Source organism: Columba livia, chromosome 8, assembly GCF_036013475.1.
Source record: "Columba livia isolate bColLiv1 breed racing homer chromosome 8, bColLiv1.pat.W.v2, whole genome shotgun sequence".
Classification (NCBI taxonomy): Eukaryota; Metazoa; Chordata; class Aves; order Columbiformes; family Columbidae; genus Columba; species Columba livia.
Window position 1 is genome coordinate 23,148,876 of NC_088609.1, and position 24,630 is coordinate 23,173,505.

The window sequence follows — 24,630 nt, forward strand, 5'->3', positions numbered from 1 at the left end:
TGAAGACTTATTTCAGTTATACATCATGCCTATTGATTATCTTTCCAAAAACCTGATATAAAACTGTTGAAAATATTGTAAAAAGTAAAGAATTACAAAAGAATAGGATTTGGAGTGTCAAACACCTCCAAATCTCTGCTTATCGTTGCTGATGACTGGAGCTGGGTTTAGCAGGAGATTAGAGACTCCTATATTGTTGTTGTTCTCAGTGGAGCTCTGAAAATTATAACGTTACCTTCCAGGAGAAAAGAATCCTGCTCCTAAAGCTGTGGATAATACACTGCTTAAAAGTAAAACAAGATATAAGCAGTTTCATTTTCATCTACTTATGTTAAGCAGTTAAGCCAGGCTCAAAGGGTTATATCTAAACTTCCTTCCTTTAACACCTGTAGAAACATACACAGAATTTCCAACTCGTGTAACAGAGATTTCTTGTGATTCTTCTTTAAAGCTGCATTCAGTGTTCTATCTTTGTGTTACCTTTGTATTTTACTACACAGACAACCATTGTCAAAGATGTTTCTCATGTCCTTTGGAATGAGGAAAAAAATTATAATTCTTAGTCTTTTATGCTTGTCACTACATCAATAATTAACTTTAAAAAGGTAGTATAAAAAGATGCTTTAAGGAAGCATTTAATAATTCAAAGGAATCTTAACTTGAAACAGGTCACATGAGAAAGAATGAAAAACAAAGCCCTACGTAATCTTGTCTGGCTGGCTCTGTTAGACATTTAAAAGGAACAAGGCATACAGAATATAACTGACTGTGTATTTGATTGCCCTTAGCACTGAATTATGTCATTGGATCATTGCTACTAAGTAATAACATATAAACTTAACCAGGCTGCATCATTGATAAGGTAGTGATATATTTTAGGCATAAGCTCAGGATGGCTGTTTATCCAGGAATGAACATGCAAGGGAAAAGGAAGAAAAATAATACAACACGGGTAAAAGGAAATACCATGATGGATGATCCTACTAGGGGCAATCAAATACAAAGGCTTGATATCATTAATATTTATAATGTCATAATTAGCAAGACTGTGCCTAAGCAGTGTTATTAGTGTAACTAATTATGTTATCATAAACTAAGTTTGCAGTATTATAGGAATCAGTATTCTTACCTTCATAAATTATTATCAATATTGGATTTCATGTACTTGTGCCTAGTAAATTTAGTTAAGTACTGTAGCTTCATCTCGATTCAAACACAAATCTCTAGCATGCTTGGCAGGAAGTCATAACACACACTTCTGATTCTCTTTCCAAAATAAATTCACTACAAAGCATGTCCTTACTCTTTATTTGGAAAAGAGAAGATAGCCTGTTGATGTGATATATATGTTCTCATTGATAGAAGTAATGCGTAGGCATGTATGTGTTACACATGGAGTAAAATGTGACAGGCAAAATCCTGCATTACGATTTTAAAACCTTAGAAGGACCTGGCCAGGTTTGTCCTGATATTACTGTGAGGTGAAATGCAGTTTCTTCAGTAGGACCCCATGAGAAGCTAAACAGCAAATACTGATGAACTTTCGCATTAGAAAAAGTAAAAATAAAAATAATAATAATAAAAAAAAAGCGCTAATTTTGGTAAATGTAGAAATATAAAGGAATTAACCTTTTTTTTTTTTTTTTTACAAAATTCCTATTAATTTTCATATAGAATCACAGGGATAAGAAGTTCAGTCAATTGCCACTTTAATGAGAAGGAGCTGAGGGACAAGAAATATTTTTGACAATATGAGGAGCCACTTGCCCTCTGATTGTATACAAATTCTTTGAGCGTCTCCAGTTTTGGATATATTAGAGTTAGGACTGGTACTGTTCCCAGCTACATATGTTCACAATAGTAACTATTTTCATTCACAGTGAAATATTGAATATTGATGTCCATATTTTTATATAGAAGTGCGCTATTCTTTTGATAATTCGTTTTCTGTCCTGGTTTCAGCATCAAACAGATGCTGAGTGCAGAGTGTTGCCACAGGAGAGTGACACGATAGAGTTTTGTCATGAAATATTGTAGTATTTGATGACCAAAGTAAACTAAAAGATAAATACTTTGTTCTGAATGGTACACCTGACATCACAGTGAAACTGTCTTGCCATGCAGTCACCAGATAAATGACAAACCGAACAGTTATCACTGTCTGTTGTTACATTTATCGCAATAATTTCCTCCCTAAACAGAAAGAATACTAAAAATACTGTGCTAAATAGTGTAATATAATAAGCAGTTTAATAGCAAATATATAAACTTTTGGCTGAAAAAGAGAATCATGTTGATTAGTACCTGTTCATGCTTCTGCATTAATGAAACTAATGCTTTCAGCTGATAATTTATAGCTCTTAACTTATGAGAAGCATCATAGCACTGGAAAATATTTTGGAAACTTGAGTGCTGTTTGTATGTTTTTCACTGTTGCAAAATGTATCTTTTGGTATATAGATACTAAACTTATTGGTTTTGAGCCAGCTAGTAGATATTTTATGGTAGTCTTTTCAATAGCGATAGCTTTTTCCCTTTTGCTAACACAGCCGTGGCTACTGGAGTCACTACTTGCCATGTCCAAGATGTGACCTGTGGTATTTCACTGCAAGAGCAGTGAGATTCCTCCTTAGAAAAGTTAACCTCAGTCCTGGCTTTCACTCACCAGGTGATACTGTTTTCCACAGCTCTACCAATTTGATTCATTCTTTGCTGTGGTTGTAGCCTTGCCTGTGACTGCTCCAAAGACAGTCCTGGCATAGATGCTGCATCAGATTCACAAGGGTGGGCAAAGCCAGTCTCTGCGCTTCCTTCCTCTTTGCTTTTCTGATGGCCTATTTCATTGTTAGTTTGGGGTTTGATGGTGTTGGTTGGTTGGTTGGTTGTTTTTTTATTATTTTGATTTGTTGGGGGGGAGGGGTGGTGTTGGTTTGTTGTTTTTGTGGTTTGTTTTGTTCTGTGTTTTTTCTCTGGGAGAATGTGAGGACCTGGCATCAGAAGCCCTGACAGAGATGATTGTCATTAATATCACCTTTGAATCACCTTTCCATTAAATGCATGGAGTGAAACTTGTCCACTTGTCTCAGCCATAATGTCAGTTTGCAAATCTTGACACTGAGATGAGAGAATGGCAAGGTAATGATGACACCACACTGCTTCTCACTGACTCCCTTGAGGAAGAGTTTTTGTAAAAGCACATTTACCTCAGCATGAATTTAGGACTGAGATCAAGTGCATGATGCAATCAAGCAGGCAGTTAAGATGTAGAGCATGCTCTTACAACCCAAAGTTATTACAGTGGCTGCAGAGGAGAGCAGGAGAGCACAGGTAGTATCTTTATAATCCAAAATTAACAGAATCATGTTTTAAAATAATGTTCCTGAGTTTCTCAGGAAGATACATGACCAGGAGCAATAAAAATAGCTTTGTTCTCACCAGGTATCTGGGTAAGGTACAGTATTCCCCACAGGTGCAATTTGATCTCCTGTGTGTAGTCACTGTCTCACCTTGTCTGTTTATTACAGGACTCTTTTATTAGTTGCTCACTGATCTGACTCCAGAGAGCTGAAGTGATTAGGTCCCAGAAATGCACTGGTGTCAGCTGGTGGTCACAGAAGTAGTATAGCGGTTTTCTGAATAAACTTCCACCTAATGTCAGCTATAAAAGTCATATTTAACACGGTGACTTCTATACCTGCCAGGTAGCTAAACATTAAAAATATGACAGTGTATGCAGTTGGAAGGTGTGTTTTTATAGGAAGAGATAAATACATATGGATGTTTCATACCTTGCTTTCAGCAGTAGTAGTTTTGCCAAACCTGACCCTTGATTATGTCAAAGGGTTAAAAAAAATATGTCAAGGTTAAAAAAAAAAAATAAAAAGAAGAAAAAAAGTAAAGTAATAATTTAAGCAGCATGATTCCAGAAATATCCAAAGCCCAAGACAAACTGATTTTTGTAGTGGATTCTCCTCAGCTGTTAAGGTTGTGCTGTATTGAAAATGTTAAAACCATATCTGATAAAAACACTTATAGGGAAGGTGTTTTTCTCCAGCAGACAGATGAGAGAGAATGGTCCTGAATGAGCACAGTGTATGAAACTCAATGAAAATTCTTACCGCCTTAAATTTAGCAAGCTACTGATTTTATTCTCTGAATGCATGCATGTCCCATTAAGACTAAAATATTAACTTCCTTCAAATGTCTATGGGTACTAAAAGCTGACTCTTGGAATAGTACAAACCTGCTAAATTCTGACTTGATCGCAGTCAAATCTAAATAGCCTTTTGTACGACAGATAAAAAACCTTGCTATACCATCGAGATTTCATGCAAAATATTAAACTAGCTCTTCTATTAAATAAAATTTTTAAATGTGTACACCCAGCCATGCAAGACAACTATTGCAATGCATGCACCAAGTTTTGGCTGCCTTCAGATTCTTCCAAACTTCTGACTACGTTAACTGAGCAGAGGTTTTCACCCTTCATTTTTGGAAGTTCTCGTTGTTGTTGAGAAAGGCAAGTTTGTCTAGTACGGTGAAGAGCTTTCCCCTTGTTTCTGGCACTGCATAAAGAAGAGTGAACACATGGTATTTGTGGCCATGTCCAGAAATACAGACCATCTCGTCATATGGTAGTATAGAGTAAGAAACTCTTTTTTCCGTATTGCCATTGCCAGTTCTGAAGAAGAGTCAGAGGGGGTGGAAAAATAATTTTAAGCTGTTCGATTCTTTTTGCCATTAGCTAAGGCTTGCGCCTGAAATATAGCTCTCAGCCAGGCAAAGCATCTGAAGTGTAGCCAGTATTGATCAGGACACCTCTTGGTTTATAATATTATGGGATCTGTGCATCCGCACACTCGGGAGCTGTTGCCACATATGCTTGTTGGGTTGACCAAAAATAAGACTCTGCTGCAATGTATCTGAGCCAGAATCTGCTGACAGGTGGGGAAGTCAGTCCTTTCCTCTCAGCCGTCCATTCCTCCCCAGAGGCGATGGCAGGTCTTCGCAGGTACGGCAGCAGCTGGAGCCCCATGGTCCCTCTGGGGAGCACTGCCAGCTGCGTTTTGGGGAGTCTCAGCAGAGCAGACCCCCACACCCTACTGCGTGTCTCACGCTTACCAGGTTTGCTGCTGCTGGTGAACCTCCCAGTGTCTGCAAGCCTAAAGTAATTATGAGCAATCCCTGACTTGCCTAATTTGTAGGAAAAAAAGGAGCTGTCTTACATTATTTTTTTTTCCTAACCAGTCTATTATGGAAGTTTATGTTGTGATTATCTACAGTGCTGTTTCTCAGTGAGACTGCAGGTTGTTACATAAAATGTATCTTCCCTAATGGTAAAGCCATTTGCGGTAGAGATGGATAAAACAAAAGGAACTGGGATTATTAAAGTGGATTTAAAGTAGTTTAATCTTTGTGGGTTTTATATGTACTGTATGCTAAATTTGCTTCCAGCACTGAGTTTAAAGTTTCATATTCACAGCCAGTAAACGTGGCTGTTAAGAAACAATGTATTCACGTTAAACTCCTTGGCTGGGGCGGTTTTAGTGTGTTCACTGCTGGCAACCGACATCAAGCCAGGAAAATCCAACTCCTGATGCAAAAGGATTAAAAAAAAATATCCAGGCACTGCCAAAAATACATAATTCCTTTTTTTGTACTCTGCAGTTTGTTTTACTTATGGAAACGGCCTGGTCATACCCTGCAGCATGCATTCATTACAGTGATCTTTGACTGGCAGATGCAGAGTAATAAGATGCATATTTTAGTGCTTATTATAATACCCTGTCCAAAAACAACTTGACAAATTTGTGATTTCGACAGTATCTCATTTTGCTGGCTGCAGTGCTCTGTGATTGCCTGGTCCACGTGGCTCCCAGATTATGCATACCACCAATACTGCTCATTAAAATGGCCACAGTTCACCAGTTTCGGTAGCTTGGAACGAACTTGGAATGAATTATTATACAACAAAGAAGCTGCTGTCATGCAGAACAAAAGACAAGCAAAAGAGAGCTTTGGCTTAATGAGGCTAAGTGAGTGTCTCCCCTGCATCACCAGCTACTTGACGGCCTTTGAGCATGGATTTTTTTCTCCACAGGCCAAAACCTTTGGTCTATTATTTTGTGTTTATGCACCTTGAGGCTAATATACATTTTAATATGCTGCACATGGAGAAAAAAATCAGCCATTAGATTAGAACATGTGCACTCCCTGTTAAGTTAATGACAGCCGAACATAGAGATAAATTTAGGTTTTCATATTTAATTATAGCACAGCGCAGTACGTTTAGCAAGGATAAATTGCACTATTATTATGCTTCATTTTTTTTGACATCTTTTCATATTAACCATGCGCACTTACCCCCGCTTCCTCCCCAGTGTCACACATAATGTCTCTGTGCATCGTCCTTCTCTAACACCATTAATTTTTTATTCTGTACTGTTGTATATTTATTGTTGTATTTGTTACTTAGGGTTAGCTTGCTGGTTGGAGAAAACCATTCCAAACAGTCCTTGTGTTAGGTGATCTACATAAGCAATAAGGGCAGAAAAGACATGAAAAGAACTGGCCTGTGTGCCCAGACGTGGCTGCTCCCAGGGCAGGGGTTCCCAGCCCTTCTCTGTGGTGCTCCCAGCGCAGCGCACACTGGCTGTGGCTGCGGAGCGGTGGCCCCTTCCTCAAGCAGCTAAATTAGGACAGCCAAAGAAATAATACATCGAAGGTTAAATGAGAATTTTGGAGTTCAATAATGTTAATATGGACAATGCTGGTGTTAATATAAAAGGTTTCTGTTCTGTAGCATTCAGCATTGTTTTATTGTACAGAAACTAAACACAGCTAATGTTGCTGGGTGGTATGTGCTGTTTGTTGGGGCTTTGTACCTGCATTACCGCTGTTTGTCAGAGCTGTTGCTCCAAGAATAGTATCAGGAATTAGGCCAGACCTCAGCCTTATAGAAGACAATATGTAATTAAACATAGAGGCAAGCTGGCACGCAATGCAGCCTTTGCATATCATTATCAAGTTTTAATGGGAATATTTGACAATTCCTGTGCTTCCATGGATTTGATGGCAATGTTGGACTATTTGTTACTACCTGAGAGAGCTTTTACATTTGCTTTCAGCTCTGGGCTGAGCTTTTCAGGTGGCTGTGGTTTGTGAAAAATATGTTTGCATGCTTCACAAAATTAAGGAAATACTGCTATTTTCCAAAGTGGATTAGAGCAGGTAATAACTCATAGGAAGAAGATTTTCCTCCTCCTGCTGTGTGTATAAGCAAGTAGAAGATATTATGCTACAGGCTTATTCCTAGATTATTCCTTATTGGATAGTTGTTTCGTGACAAAAGACACTGTGGCTTGATGACCAGAGGGTCATGACAGGAATAATAATCACCATATGAAAGGGTGTCTGGATCTTGGTGATAAAGCATTCCTCATCGCAATCAGTCAGCACTTGCTGGTGCAAGAATTTTCCTCAATGGCAGAGATCAGCTTTTTCATATTCATTGAGAGCAAATCAGTCTCTCTCTCTGCTTCTCCTTCTCCCCCCTATTTCTGCAACCTTCAGTTCTGTACTGGCTTTTACTGCCAAAGAGATTTTTCTTTGTCATGTGAAACTCATGGAGTTTTGGGATGTTTAGCACTCTGCAGTATTTGTGGGACTGGTATCAGTTGCAGAGCTTTATTCTTTGCGTCCTCAGTGAGTAAAGCCCTGGTCAGTAGTGACTGATAGCTAATTGTCTACAGTTCAAGCACGAGGAAAGGTGTCGACAATTTATTTATTTGCGCAAAACTCTTCTCCCTGATTTTGTAAGTGCAGATTTCGATGCAAATTGCATCCATGAAAGCAAGGTTGTGCCTTCCAAAATGTAAGCTATAATTACTAGTCTGAGAACCCGATGATACAAAATTCCTCCTCTAGAATCTACCCCTAGTGAGAGAAGCCATTTATTAACAATATTGTCTATTTCTAAGCAGTACTTCTAACCATCTTTTTATTTATTAAGGACTGGAAAAATGCTTGATATTATACAAGATGTAGTCTTATGGAGTTGCAGGCTATATCCTACAGATATCCAGATGGCTTAGAAACATCTATGCAATCAGAAATGTCTCTTCTGTATCTGCAAGTAGCTATTATTAGTAAAACCTACTTTTATTTATGTGTTCCCATTTTGTTTATGGTGCTAGTCACAGATGTACTTACTGATGTACATGTAAAGGCTTGGGTTTTTAGCTTCTGAAAGAATCATTGTTCATATAAACTCATCTAAGAAAGCTGTTAATTGGGTAGTGAGGTGGTCTGTGGGCCACAGCACTCTGTGCAAGGAAGGTGCAAAACAAAGTTTGTGGTATTGGTCATAGACAGTGGACTAAGTATTTGTTTTCAGACTGTTTTCCAAGAATTGTGTTATTCTTGTGCTAGTTTTGAGAGAAGTTTTGACTATGACATCTCTCAGTTCTCTTAGGAACAAATTCGGCCCGTAAGCACAACCCAAATTGTAGTGACATGCACAGATGTACAAGAAATCTAGGAGGAGTGATTTATGGGGGGAAGCTAAAGAAGCTAAAACTCTTAAGTGTCCATTTGTCCTGCCTAAATGATGTGTGTAAACATAAGAGGTGGAGAACTCAGTGGTCTACAAATATTTGAAGCTGGCAATCAATTGAGAGAAGGGGATTTTATGATGTAGAGTGAGAACCAAGACTGATGAGTTGAACTGGGGAAAAAAAAATTGAGATGTTCAGGAAAAGCAGGAGAAAAATTATCCTGATTGGAACAAAAGCCTTTTTTTGTAGAAATGATGGAGGTTTCATGCTGGGTTGTTGAGATTAAAGGTAGGGGAGACTTTTAAAAGTTGAGTGTGTGAAATACTACTGGCAGAAATTTTGCGTTGCCAGGACTTTTCCTCTCTGATTTGCACAAGCTCGCCTATGGCCCTTTCCAGCATTTCAGCTGCACATTGGGAGCTGTCCTTGGAAGCCTCAGCATCCTAACAAAGTGTTCAGATAGAGACTCAGTGTAAGCCACTGGAGCTAACAGTATCTAATAATATGAAGTTGAAATGCCTTTTTGTTCAAAGATTAAGATCATACTTAAGGAACATGATTATGTTCTTTCCCACCTATTTCAGTTTGATTACATTGAAAAACCCTTGAAGGATTTTCTATAATCCTGTGTGGTTTTGATCCAACCACATGGATGCCTCAGCAGTCCGAGCAGTTACTTCTTGAGTTTTTATGGACAGGTGGATTAAAAATGTCTTTCCGTTTCATTGTCTATTAGTCATACACTGGCACAGGGCAACTGCCCCCAGTAACTGAACAGAGCTTTTGGGCACACCATTTCTACATGTAGGAGTTGAGAAGAGATTTCTGCACTTTGCTGACCTATTCATGCTGTACAGAATTCATTAAGGCCCAGGAACAGTGTTTGGGTTGTTCCAGGGAACAATTACAGTCAGCCTGTAATCTGCTGCTCTGCAGCACGTTGGGACTCTCTAATGGTTTGAAGGGACCTGGCAAGAATTTTATTGATTTCTTGGGATCTCATTCAGGCTGATTGCACTTGGGTACTCTGATGGTGGATGTTTAAGAACACCTACCCTAGCTGTTATTAAGAAGGTGGGTCTAATCCTCACATAGGCAAGACCTTGTTTGCCCTTCATTCAGCTCAGCAGGCAAGTTTTAATGAAATAGCTCCCTCTTATTTTTTATGCCACAGCTCTGTTTTCGATTGCCACATTTGGAACTAGTCAGTGTAAGTAAGTCACTGTGTAACCCATATATTGGTCAGGATATGTCATATCATATATCTGTTCTTTCTTTAATCATTTTGTCTCTTTCCTGTTTGACTGCTTGGAATAATTAATGCATTTTTTCCCATTACTATGTTGTATTTCTTCCAAGTTGCTGATTTATTTATATACAAGAACTATAAAACATCTTCTTGTTTTATGTAGTCTGTCTGGATTCATGAGAAACCCAGAAACATATCACTGAAATAGTACATTTTTTTAGATTGTTCAAGACAAGACCTTGCAGTTGAGTTTAAAGTAGTTGAATTCTAGAGCCTAACAACTATAATTTTATTTATTTATACTATCCATCATTACAGAATAGAGCATTATATCTTAGATGCTAATCGTTACTTACTATTTTCCTCAATAGTTATGCTCTCATTTAAAGTATTAAATATATGCCAAAAGGCATCTTTCCCAATTCCAGACCAAGAGTCTAATCCAGACTCTCCAGCAGTTTTTCACTGCCTTTACTGAGCCTTCTTTCAAATGCTGGGCACTCCTGACGTTTTGAAATGTCCATTTAAAAAATTTCCATTTGTAAATTGTAAATCAGAGGGCTTATTGTAAACCCACAAATCTCTGTGAGCACAAATATATCTACATTTTCTCTTTTGCTAAAAATGTGTCACTAAGCTGTAAGCAACTCATATGCCATTTACATTAGCATAAATGGTATTCTGAAACCTCTAAACTTACCTGTTAAAGCAGGAGCAACAAGAAATCCTTTGACAACAGTAGCATAAGTTTGTCTTTCATAATCATAAAAGAGCACCCAGGAGGAGCAAGTGTGGTCCCTCAGGCCTGCTGTTCTGGGTGGCACAGAGCAGGGCTCATCAATGCCTCATGCTCCAGAATGTCCCTCTTGCTCTTCACGGCAAAGTCAGAATCATTCATTTGATCACTTTTGTGAGCAGTTTTGTCATAGCTTGGGTTTTGACCTCCAGCGCCTGGTCTGTGCATGGGCTTCTGTGCCTGCTGCTGGAGTTTGAATTTAATTGCCAGGATAAAGCAGATGGAGGAGAAACTTAGTGTTTACATTTTTCCATAGGATTTATTTCTCTGTTGTTTATCACTGAGGTATTTTTGTCTACATAGTGTGAGTTTTTTTGCAAAGGTATTTATAACAACATTTGAGTAATGAATGTGGAGTCTGAAAGGCTTGAAAGTCTGCCTCTGCCTTCATTTAAGAAAAGCGTTTCCTTCTCATCCAGTCTGTGTCTTTAGTTGTCTTGTTCCTAAATGGCAGTTTGGGAGAGGATGCCTGTGTGAAGTCACGACCACTATTTTGACTGTATGAGTACTGGTTAGTAATTCAGCGTGCATTGGGAATATAATTTTTAGTGCAGAACTGACCATTTATTTTGCAGTGGAGTATTAACACAGTCTATTGTAAGCAACCAACTACATTGTCCAAATACCATCACCAGCTCATCCATGGAGACAGGTCTCAATTTATGATATCTGACTGGCTGAATTGCCCTTAGGAGTTTCCAGCACAAGGAGTGAAGCCCCTGACCATAGGCATTGATGTCAGATATCAGGATGTTGGAATAGTTGTACATTACACCCTCAGAGTTGGATTTATTTGCCTCCAGATATGGTTTAAGACCTTACAGGTGTCTGAGGCTTCTCTGCAGGTCTGGATCTCGGAGCGTGGCACTAGAGACCTGTGCAGGGGCAGATGAACCCTGTCCTGCTCAGAAGCTTAGCGTGGTTCAGACACCAAAAGCCTGACAAGCAGAAACAGAGCCAGAAAAGGATGCAGAAAGCTATTTCCAAAAGCTTATGCTCTCTCAACCAGAGAGACTGTTCCTTCTCCAGAGGGAGCAAAGAGTCGAAGTGAAATACTGACCAGGCTTACTGCTTCTAGGGGTGAGGACATCAGACTGAAGGGGTTGAGGCATTCGTCCAAAATGTCATTGGATTCTTTTGAGCTTTTTGAAAGAAAAAAAAAAAAAAACCAACTATGTGCAGCCATGTGTATGTGCATGCATGTGCAAAAAGTGTTTTGTTACGTTTGAGTTTCTCAGCTGCCCTAAAACTCCAGGAAGGTTCCCTCTTGCTGGAGTCAGGGGTGTGGGAAAGAGTACGGGACTCCAAAAACTTGGATCCTACAGCTCATGTGACCACCTTGTGTTCACTCTCACTCAAAATAACGTCAGCCACAGAGTTTGTTCCTGCAAGTTTGTTTTAGCAACCCAGAACCGAGAACTGCAACCAGCCACATTTAAGCGCATCTCGCACAAAGACAAGTAAGTTGCTGCTGTTAGATCCCATTTCAACTGACTGATGATCATTTAGGGAGTGGGATTGGATCAGGATATTACAAATGGTTCTTGAATAGTACCTAGGTACATTGTGTATTTGCTTCCACATATCTAGTGGAATAAATGTTAGTTCAGTTAAAAGTCCCTTTAAATTCATTCAAGGCTGTCTTTGTTCATCTAGCCGGGATATTCTCATTTGCTGCTGTAGACAAACTGTGTTGCATCATAACTTGCTTTCAGTTTCAAGCATTGTGAGATTGTACAGCGTTATCAGCCCAACACAAGACAATTCTATAATGGAATTGCAGTGAAAACTTGGAGGCTCAAGAATTAGGTAGGTAGTGATGGATACATTAAAATCTCAGTTCATAACCATAGTCCCTGCTTCAGTCCCACAAGGGCACTTTAATTTTCTTCCTGTCTTGCAGCTCATAAACATACTTCTCTTCGCAACACACCATATGCTCTTGGAAAAGGGCTGTAAAGTTTTATAGATGTATTTGAGGGTATTATAAAATGATAATAAAGTAAAAATAATGCAAAGAAATAGAAATTATTGAGCAACCAAATTAAAATATTAGGCTGGGATAGTTTTATTGCGTGTGGGTTCTACTTGGCTTTTACAGTCATGAAGGGATAGAATTCTTTTTCAGAGTTAAGAAAATTAATAATTTTTATTTTAACAGTACTTGTAAACACTTACTTAAACACTTAAATAATTTCAGTACATTGCTGAAGACTGCTTAATTTTAGCTCAGTAGTACAAAAGTGATTTATCTTTTGAAAATGTTTTACTTGGTTTTAGGGAATTATTTCTAGTTCAGAGATTGAAGTTTTTACTCATACAAAATGAAATGTTAAGTAGCATTGCAATGAAAGTAATAGCACAATAATGGTGGTAACCAAATTGCAGATACTTTGTTTAATCTGAAATAAGTTTCAACCCAAAATGCAGCCCGTTTCTCAGGAAACCCGGCAGAGAAAACAACACAACTGCTCTCAGTAGTGTTGCCCTCTTTTTCCTGTTTAGAAGTGAATAACACACCAAACGGTGATCTCAAGGTGAGGATGGGCAGTAGCACAGCCTGCTGACTCGAGCAGCATAGCTTACCTGCATTCTCCCAAACAGAAATTTCTGCAACTCAAAATTTTAATTCCAGTTTGTGGGGGGCGCTTTCCCCTCCAAAATCATCTGGACTACTAGACATGTAAACTTTTCCCATGGGAACAGCCTGTTAGAAATAGTTGCAAAGAAGTTCAGAATATTTCAGGGCTTTCTCCACTGCAGAGGCTCCGTGATGCCTGTTCCCGGCTCACCCTGCATGGCCCCTGCCTCCCCCTGCCCACCTCGTTCTGTGAGCCCAGGCCTGGGGGATGCTCTGTATGAGCCGCCCCGAACTCTGAGCCCGGCCACGGTGGAGCCGGATAACCTGGTCCTGACCCTTGCTTGCACCATGTGCTGTACAAGAGGCAGGCTGGCCATGAAAATTTTATGTTGTGGTGTTTGTCTGGGCTTAAGTTCTGGAGGAATTTCTGAGAGATAACTTGTAGCTTAGCGATCTGCGCTGGAACCAAGCTGCTCGCTGTGAAGTGAGCTCAGCCAAAAAGTTCAACTTTGTTTATGCCCCTGATGGCTTTTATATACGTAAGAACAGTAAGATTTTTAAAAAGGCTATGGTAAATTTTACTGTGATCTATTATAGCTGATGGTATCTTAAGTTATTCTTCACCCCTTATCACAGCAATCAGAAACTTCAGATAAAGGTTGAAACCTGCTTTACTTTGTCTCGCTACAGGGGTATGTTCTTTTCCCCAACTTACAAGAAATAACAAGTCTTTTAAGACCTACAAAGAACATGGCATGAAAGTGTCTGTATCTGGTTTTCATGGGGGATGCTTGAAAGGAATTAGACTATTTTCCAGGGGAAACTTCTGGCATGCTGCTTGCGTATAAATTAACAACAATGAAAGTGGTAAATTAAAATTGCAACATCAATTTCATTTTTAGCTCTGCTTTGCATTTATATAGAAGAATTTATTATTACTGTGATTTACCTTCTACTAAGAGGTAAAAGTGTGAAATAACCGGAGTTGTAATTATCTCCTGGAAAACTTCAGCTTGCAGAAGATACTGCAGCATGTCTGCTCCAAAACCAAACTGATGTGAGCACACCAACCCACCCTCCCTCCATTTCCTAGGCTGGATCCCCAGCATTTCTGACATGGCAGTTCAGCTGTAAGGTTCAGCACACGTTGAAGGAAAGATCCATCTTCCATCTTCCATCTCAGATGAAGCACTGACCTCCTGTATGGCCTCCACTTTTTATTTTTCTTTTTTTTTCCCCATCTCCCTGCATGTGCTGGCAATGAGGAAGGAGTGTTGGTGGTGAGGAAGCCCTGGATAGGCCATCCCAGCACAGAATAGCAAAACAGCTCTTGGCTCTTTTCTTCAGCACGGCCAGTAGCAAAGATCGTTCATATCTTACATGTGAGCTTAAACCCCACGGGAAGACGAAACTCTGTGACTCCATTCACTCCTTGTGCTGGCTGGATTTTCAGCAATGTTCTTTTTATAATACCGCTGTGTGAGGTGACTGAGTTGACTTAGGGGCATGTCCACAACTGTGCGACACACTCCCACAGGACCTGAGACTCAGCCAGTGCCTTTGCATTTTGCTCTGAGAGTAAAAGGCACTTTTCTAACTTTGCTGTCTCTGTGCAGAAGTGTATCTGTGTTACTGCTTGCTTTTGTTTTTACAGGAAGGAAATTACTAAATTCTTATGGAAACAAAGCAGCCTGTCCCATACACAAAGAATTAGAATGAGAGAGCAGGTGAGCCATGCAAGATAGCTGGAGTTCATTAGCTAACAGACACTGCTGGGATATTTTAGTGATGAAGGTGGCATAAAACCTCTGCAAGGCAAGACAACGTTATGAAACAAGTGTCCATTTTATCTCATTTCTTTTGTCTTGTGGAACAGAAACAGAGACACTGAGAGGCAGGCTCAAGAAACCTAATTAAATACCAAAAAGAAATGAAAATTAGTTCCCAGTGCTGTTGCCCAGACTGATTCTGTGCATATTCAATTTGTATTATTTTCAGAAAAAAAAGTAAGACATTATAACCAGAATTCTCAAGGTATTTCTCATTCTTGAAGAGAGAAACTAGGTGTCTGGGCTCGTCTTCACACATGCTCCATACTCCCAGTACTGTCTTTAGGGCCTGCCAAGTATTTGACATATCTCAGATCACTTTCATTGTTATAAAAAGGAGTCAGTGAAACCCCAGATTTGCTCGTTTCTGTTGGGGAAATGTTTAAAGACTTCGAAGCAAAGTTTTCATAAGAAAATAAAACAATTGGTAGCAAATTATATTAAATAAGCTGGGTTCCCATGGAAGATATCAACACTAATTTTTTAAAGCTGTGGTTTCACTTAGAAAGGAGAGTTAAATCAAAATATGATTTTATGATCTGTCTGTAGCAGTGTCAATATCAGTGTCACTGATACCAGTTAAAGTGTCAAAAAGAAAACTTTATAGCATCCTGAGGTTGCTTCACTTCTTAATTAAGATTACAGCAACATTTTGCAGAGGGTGAAAGGAGTCCTGTCTGGTGTAAAGTAGCTGTGGAAGGGAGAAATCATTTATTTTAAGGACATACCTGGTACAGGAGCTTACTTTAAGACTAGGTTGAAGATACAGCTCATACTTCGCCTTATGCTGGAACATTATTTATTTTCTTGGCTTTTTAAAGCTGTATTTGTACCTCTATTTTGGAAAAAAAACAAAACAAACCAAACAAAAAATGGTGGTCTTAAATGTTAAAAATTGCAGTGATCTCTGTGATAAACAACTCCACACTAGGACATACTTTTTATGCTTATGCATTAAGCTTTGTCACTCTAGTTCCAGAAATGCCTGGTGACAGAGGATAGCGCTTATGGAAACTAGCTGGATGTTATGCTGATCTCCTTCATTCTGCCTGGGCACTGATATCAGAAATGACTAGATTCCTGTAGGCACCGAACTTCAGAAAGGAAAGATATGTCTGTACTTTCAAATTAAGTGTGCCCAGGACTATTCCCGGGTGCTTTGGCCAGCTGGCACCGAGCAGCCTGTGCTAATGATGAGAAGCTGTTGGTCTCCACAGCAGGCTGGCTGCAGGCAGGCTGCCCGCAGGGAACTGCCTGGGACACCCACAGTTGTAATGCTTCCTTAGGATAGATGATGTACTCCTGCCCAGGAACATTCCCAGAGACTGATTTACTGCTGTTGATATAGACTGAGGGTCTTGCAAAAGGCTCAGAACAAAACAAAAAAAAAAAAAAAAAGGGAGAAAGCAATGATTATAGTACTATGTGAGCGAGCATGAAAGATGGACAGATAGACATATTGAATGTTAGTGAAAATTACACTGGGAAAAGGAATTCTCACAGCCCGAGGCTCCAAAATCAAGAAAACCAGTGAGAATGTTTAGAAAATCTCCAGAAATATCTTCTCTCTAAAACATAGGAGAATGTAATGTAATATAATATAAATGTGTGAATAATGTGTGTGTGTGTGTTATCCAGATATGAACAGTCTAAAAAAATGATAGCTCAGTGTCTTTTCAAATGAACATCCATGAATTCTTTGCATCCTAATGGATTAATTCAGTTTGTAGGCAGGACAAAGGTGCAGTGACTCAAATGAGAGCACTCCGATGCTCTGTTTACATTAAGAAGCAGTGCAGACAAATAGGCCAAATAGGAATGGAGTGGCAGAATTAAATGGTTGACACTGCAGACTGGTGTCCACAAAATATGCGTTTCAGAGTTTTTTACTGTGTTCTATCTCTAGTCTGGTCTCATGGGCTAAATGCCCATTAGTAGCTGGAGCTCATTTTAGGTGCACTCCTGGAGCACACATTCAGGTTATTTATTTCAGTCAAAATAGAATCCAGTTTGTGCTTTCTGAGACTGCTGTGCCATAAGAACCAAAGTGCGATATGTGGGGATAATCAGGAGATTCACTGCCAAGGCGTGCTCCTGATCTAAACATCGAGGCACCTGGAGAGCTCATGCAGCAGCGTTACAGCAATGCAGAGCCCATATGCACTATCAGTGAGCAAGTCGAGGCCAGCCGTCAGTGGAGCACAGACAGAAGCCATTACCCGCTCAGAAAAGAAAACGTTTGCATAGACAAAGAGAAATTTTGTGCAAACATAAATGCATTACACAAAGCAGAGAAGAAAAATCTGCTGGTAATTGTCTCTCTTATGGGATTCTTTGCATTGGCAAGAAAAATGTCTTGCCAAAGCTTGCTTACAATAGCAAAAAGAAAAAAACCCAGCACATCAGGAAAAGAAACTGACTCAGAAAATGTAATTTTGCACATATCTGGCTTTGATGCACTACACAAGACCAAAAATAAACTTCTGGTGCCATTTGCACAAGCATGAACTTTAAACTAAGAGCAGCAGCACAAAAGCAGAGAAGTTGAATGCCAGCTGGACAGTTGAATATCAGTAAATGCTGGATAACAGAGACTTTGTTGGCATTTTGTGAGAATCTAAAACTGCTGACAAAAATGAACAGCATAGTATTACACAATAGAAAAATAAAAACCAGCAGGACAATGTAAATTACCAAGAAAGGGTAAATGTTTTGAAATAACAAGAAATATAGGCAATACACAAATGCTCTGCTTTTTACTAAATTGAATTAATGAAGCATGTGTCTGAACTGGGGCAAATAATTAATAAAAAAGTTACTTACAAAGAGTCAGAAAACTTAGCTTAAATAGGTAATAAGCTGGAAGGCCACTGTAGCAAGGTATCTACATGGTGTTTTAAAGGTCTGGGATGTCTTCTAGGCAAACGAGAGCTGGAAATGAAAACAGCGATGCAGCTGGGAAAGCGCTTGCTTAATAGAATGTCCTCTGCACTCAGAAACAAAGCAATAAGCCAAGTGGAAGTAAGGAGGGCATAAGTCTCATCGCTGAGGTTTTCCAGTGCCACAGGTCAGATGGGCAGCAAGCTAGCTGTAGAGAAGGCGGGAAGCTGTACATATGCATAGTCGTTTAGCAATTTAACAAGCCATTATACAGACCTGCAGGTGGTAATACACTTTCCATCTTAAAAAAGTAAAAGTAGTTTCAGTTTCTGGTGCAATACTGGTATATTTGCAAATATATACTCTCAGACATAAGAAGTAAAGAAAGCAACTACCTTAGTATCTTTCGAGCATCCGTTAGGGTGGATGCAGGTGGAAGAAAGTGCAATTTGAGATCAGACCTGTGGCAGAAAAATGCAGCAGTGTCAGCAAGTACTAACGAGACTGCCATAGCCGCATAGATACAGAAACAGAACAGTAAAAGCTGTAGCTGATCATTATTACATTCTCATCTATCTGCTTGAAATGACCAAGGCAATAAATTTAAAATGAAGTAAAATGAGATTAAATTGTAGTTGACTCCTGGAGCACTGGGATAATTGCTGACCTCCCAAAGGCTATTACCCAGCTACTAAAAAGTAAAAACCAAGCAGGATAGGCCCACACCTGAAAATTGGTCAATTTGAAGATCAGTGGGATTCATAAACCATATCACAATACTTTTCTGTGCTATTCAGACCGGTACAGTCTTTTGAGGTGATTACTAAACAAAACCACACTATGAATACAACTGCTGTAATTCGCTAGAGTCTTCTCATATATAAAGGAGCTGTACAAAATATCCCACGGTGCTGTGTTGCAGCATGTAAATGCCAAGGCCATTATATCGCACAAGACAGGGTGGGTGGGCACTTCTGGTTTTGGGAGGCATATGTAGAACACAACTCCTCCAAAATGGCTTCTACATCTACCAGCAAAGTGTAGGAGCAGCCCAGCTGGGACATACTGGAGTAATGCGTGCAAGTGCAACCATTGTGTTTCAAGGACAGGAAACCATACAAAGTGGCCATCAATTATTACAAAGTATTTTATAAATCCAGAACTAGCACCCCTGCAGTAACCACAAGGGAATGCTGCTAAACCTGCAGTGATGTGCATTGCTCAACATCTGGAAAGGGATTGAGATGTACATTCCTGGCTTCTTATCCAGGCTGTGTACAGAAACACAGGACAGCTGAACAATAATATCAGATTCTCAAAATAATAGAAATAGAGAAAATGAGGAGATTCAACCTAAGTATTTTTAAGCTATTTGTCAGTTTGAGGTAGGTGCTACAAAGGTATGTTTGAAAAAGGCAAAAAATTAGCGTCAGCTCATGCTCATCGATCTTTCACATGGGCCATATGAGCAGGGAGAAATCCCAACATCTCCTGGAGCGGAACTGTACAATACATATTCAAGTTACGACACCCAGATCAGTGAGCAGAAATGCTGCTGGGTGCCTGTCAAAGCTATTCTGGGACAGAATCCTCCATTCAAAAGGATGACTGTGTGCTGGGGAGCATAGAGCTGCTTCAAAAAAAAAAAAAAAGGTTGAAAGAAAATAATGCATCTAGAAGAAGGATTAAAGGCTGGACTGAGGTGCACTCTCTCATTTCTGAGGTCTGAGCACAGAAAATTGTTGGTCTAAGCCTGCAGGTAGTCTGAAATGGTGGCTGAGGGGGACGAGCAGCTCCATCAGTCGAGTCACTCACTGTCAGAGTAGGCAGCAGCCTGGGGTGATGGGGGGAGTGGGCAATTTGAGGGGTGCTGCTGCCCGGGAGAGCCCCACCGTTCATCCCTGCACTGCTCCCTGTCACAGCCCTGCCCCTTCTTCTTCCCCTGACCGCTCAGTGAGTGCTCCAGACCCACACCAAGCATTTCCAGCAGCCATGGTGTGCAGGAGGGCAACCCTGGTCTGTCTCCAGCAAAATCAAGTGCTGCTTAAATACTTCACAGCTGTGAGCTGGCTTTGTGCCACAGTTCTTCACGAAGTCCCTGTTAGCTAATCTGCATTTTGCTACCCTGCCTCATCTCCCTGCCTGTCCCACTCTAGTTTGTCCTGCTGTGGTGTCATGGCTCATCAAAGTGGTCTGCACACTGCAAGAGGAGGTATTTGGGAACAGACCTCCTGCTAATGCAGGACCACTCACTGCATCTTCTTGGGAGACAGGAAATGGTCCCAGTCTTCCTGAGAGGCAGCAAATCTGTGTGGTGGCTGCTCCTGCCTTTGTGAGCCGCTCAGATTGAAGCTCTCCTAGGAACTTTATGCATCAGAATACACAGCACCTCTATAAAATATGGAGAAAAAAAGTCAGATAGATAGACAACATGGATTGTCTATAATAATATAAGTTATGTCACCTGTGACCTTTATAGCAGCAATGCTGTTGTAGACAGTGTTAATGTAAAGAGGTTGTACTAAGCAGAAAATTTTGTTTCCCTTTCTGTCTTATGGTTGAAATGGCTACAGTTGATTTTTTTTTTTTGAGCTGTAGGTTGAATCACTATAAATATCTGGCATAATTTTAACAAGATGAATTATGTCAAGAAATAAAAATAATACAATTTTTACAATTTAAATGAGGATGAGATTTTATAATATGGCATGTTTTCGAGCAGTGAAGCTCTGTAGGGCTTGCATGATCACTTATCCGTGAAGACGTATGTTATCTGGAATGATCTGGGTGCAAAACAGCTGAAGACATGACAGTTTTTCCAAGTAGCACAAAAGTGATGTGCACTGTAGGCTCCATTTTATCTTTCATTACGCACTTGTAACTCCTGTGATGAGGTCAGGTGGAATCGTATTTACATGTCTAAGAAGAGTGGGTTAGTTGTGGTCAGCCAATGAGATATAGTCCCAGGTCTCTCAGTCTCTGCACAGAGGCTTAACCTCAGCCAGTGTCACTACTCGCATGTTTAAGGGTCAGCCACACATAAGAGCTTGTGGGATCAGGACAGGAGTTGCTTTGCAAGAATAAATTATATAGTTTGTTGTGCCATGTCAATCCTTTTGACCTCCAAAATAGCCCAACGAGCGCACAGTGCAAAGTGGTATGTAAAGGAAAGGTTTATGTATCTCCATTGTTTATGTGTAAGGAGCATGTAACCAGTGAAAAAGTGGATGGCCCGTTGAAGCAATATGTGATTGTGGTTGTATTTAATAGCAGAGGGCAAGCTGAATGCATATACTCACAAGCCTAACTGTGCATACAAATCAGTGAAATCTTCTAGTAACAAGATGATCAGGACTAATTTTAAAGCTACTACAGTAATATAAAACAAGATAGTTTTTAAAAATACCATGATGTATGCCTGTGATCTGTATTTCTAATTAATTACACATTAGATTTTGTAAAGTCAAAATCCTTGGCTGACTGACTTGAGTGAAAATCTAATCAAATTAGCACTTTAGAATATATGACCATTGTAATGTCATTTTCAGAATATCATGATACTTTAGATATTATACTTCAGCTGTTATAAAGACAGATAAATATGCAAGAGAGGCACTGTGGGGGACTTGGAAGGTTGATTCTAGTGAGCACTTTTCTGTTTGTCTACATTAGATTTTCATATAGCATCTATTACTTCGGTACATACACATTGACATCTCCTCACTGCTTGGCGGTGATATAGGAAGCATTTATATCAGTTTAATGAAAGTACCACTTTTGTAATGTGTATTGATATTTTATTCCTAAGTTTGGTATAATATTAATTTTAAATAGCTTAGCAATTACTCATTTATTTTCAGATCTGTTTAAAAGTTTTAATGACTTCAAATTATCAAAATTCTTGATCATCACTTTCTTCCAGTGGACTATTCTAATTTTACCATCTGGCTATATTCTCGTAATTTTTTTAGTATCATATGTTATATGTTGATTCGTCACATCTTCAAAACTGTTGGAAGGCCTTAATCAAACCAGAATACCCAAACTCTTCACAGGAGAGCATTCAGCATTTTCTCATCCTACCTCTCACCAACTGAAGTGGAAGTTTTGACTATCTAGGGGTGGAAGCATTTACTATTAATGCCAGAACTATTTGTATTATGACTGCTAGCATGAAATTTAGAGACTTTAGATGATTGAGATGATGGTAAAAATCATTATATTATTGCGTTTGAAGACTCTAAAAGGCAATGGTAGGCTCCTTGGTCATAACTGCGAGAGCTGACTGGAGCTCATTTGTCTGCACTGAATACTTTACATTTAAATTAGGATTGTGTGAAGTAGAGATGGAAGGATTACTGTGTATGAGAGATGAATGAGGGAAAGCATTGTAGTCTCTGCAGAAGGAGGATAAGTACTGTAGCTCATCTGCCATAAAAGATGGATTACAATGAATCTGAAGTGGAAGAAGGTTTGCTTAGGAATTATTAGCAGTGGTTTGCATTTAAGTAATCTATCAGTGCAATAACATATGTATAGTTATGTGATGTGTAAACTACCAGGAGAAAGCGGAGTTTATTTCTAGATATATTGAAATGATATGCTGTTTACAGTATAGGCAAATCAGTAATAAGTCTGGATCTTCCATGCGAAAAACCCCCATCAAAACAAAAAGGCAGGATAAACACAAAATCAAAACACCACCAAAACAGAAATCTGCAAAGGTTCCAGCAGATGGAAAAGGTATATGCTCTTACAATTGTGCAAGGTTTAACTTAGCAAAAACTATTTGATAGATAAATTTGTAGCTAAAACACATATACCAGTGGTGAAAACGCACTTTTCTTTGCACACAGTGGCAACAGCAGTTATTTTACTGAATGTACTCAGAGCCTCATAGAGTGGCTTTAAAAATCTTGGTTTCTTCCAGAGGCTGGAAGAGGTGGTTGCTGGTTAACCTCTCTGCCTGGTCTCCTGTTCCCCTGAGAGCAGGAATTTGATGAACATTACTGATTAGACTGCATATTTTTTATATGGCCATGGTGCATACAAAGACTTTCTATGTATAAGTACTGCAGGGTGTCTACAGCTGTATTTCCAGCAGGGCGATGCTGGAAGGGAGCGTGGGGGAGCTAAGGAGGATGTGCATAGCTGCATTTCACCTTCTCCTGGCAACAGTGTCTAGGTGTGCTTAAGGAGCTTTTGAACAGGTTCATGTGGGTCATGCAGGCAGTTTAAATGCAGCTTCATGGGGCTTCACATTTCTAGAAACAGGGCGAGGCTGCTCTTGGTACCCAACCCAGCTCATTTAGCATGAGTAGAATTAGCAAATTCAGCTTAATACAGCTCTGCTCACCTCACTGGGTCAGCAGCATCTGTGATTGACAGCTTGGTTGGTAACACTAATGTAGCCATAGCAGCAAGGATATTCATGCTCTCTCATAGCTGTAAGAAAAGATTTATTTTTCCCTTTCAATAGTCTCGCCAGCACCTCTGAAACTTCTTTGAAAAGACCTAGGAAACAGAGAGCCATTAGGTACTGCTAGAGTTCAGTCTCCTCAGTACATGTACGCTCAGAAGAGGATGGTTAAATCCAAAGAAACAGATGATTTTAGGGTTGTTCTGAACACCTCAGTTACCAGCCAGCTTGGAGGAGAAGATAGATAAAAGTAACTAGCAATGGTGTTTTTTCATGTGATCAGGTAATTTACAACACTGATGTGATAAGCACATAAGCTGAACGTATGGTTATAGATGCACTATGGTATATAGATACACGTGAAAATGTGATACGTGACTTCTGTACCAGTAAAAATACAAAATTGTTGTTGCACAAAGTTTTTTCCAATACTAAAGCTCAACTGGTCCACGTTTTCTAACTGCATTTGAATACAGTTATATTTGCTTGCCTGACAGATAGTTGCTAATAGCCATTCTGCTGACATCTTTGTTATGCTGCTGCTTTGCTGACAGAATTTTATCTGCATAAATGGGTGGAAAGTCCTTTCCTCACGTGTCCAACAAACTGGAGACAAAGTGCCTGCCAATGTTTTAATTTCTTTTGCATGTTCTGGTTAGAGAGTGAGAAGAATGCTTTCACTCCACAATGTCATGAATATGGTAATCTATGGAAATCACAGAAAGCAGGTACTTAAGTTAAGCACATACTGTACTACAGGAATCCCTGATGAATTCCAGTCTCTTCTGTTTAGAGAAGATGTTGTTGTCTATTAAGTGACAGACTGCCAGATGTTCATGAAGTAGCACAGTAATATGTATCAGTATCTTCTTTTCTTCACCCCAGAAGGTAACATTTTCTTTATCATTTATGTCATCCTTGCTTTTGATTGTAAATGTCTAAGCTTGCTTCAAATATTAACTCCTTTTTGTTTTATTGATGAATATTTCATGACTTCAGTACATTTGTAGAATGTAAGTTTTTGCTGCACTGTAGTAAGCCTATAATCCTAAAATCTTTTCCTTCACTTGGTATGTATAAGCTGCTAAAACCCAAACATTTGAGGTAGAACATGAAGAATAATTTGTTCGTGATTTTGAGCTAGTAGAGAAAATTTTGGCAGTGTTAGAAAAATGATGAAAGAAGAAATAATTGTTATTTTAAATAATGGTTTTTATCTGCACAACCAAGCATGGTAATATATATCTCATGGTGAGGTCAGAGCAATATGTTTTCCTAGAACACACATAAATGTTCCATTTAGTCTCAGAATTACTGCAGA

At 39.4% G+C, this 24,630-nt stretch overlaps 1 protein-coding gene across 2 annotated transcripts in view; it reads left to right on the plus strand.

Annotated features, from left to right (window-relative positions):
- Positions 1-24,630, plus strand: part of DPYD (dihydropyrimidine dehydrogenase) — a 346,955-nt gene that overhangs the window by 300,703 nt on the left and 21,622 nt on the right. The gene's annotated exons all lie outside the window — the stretch shown is intronic.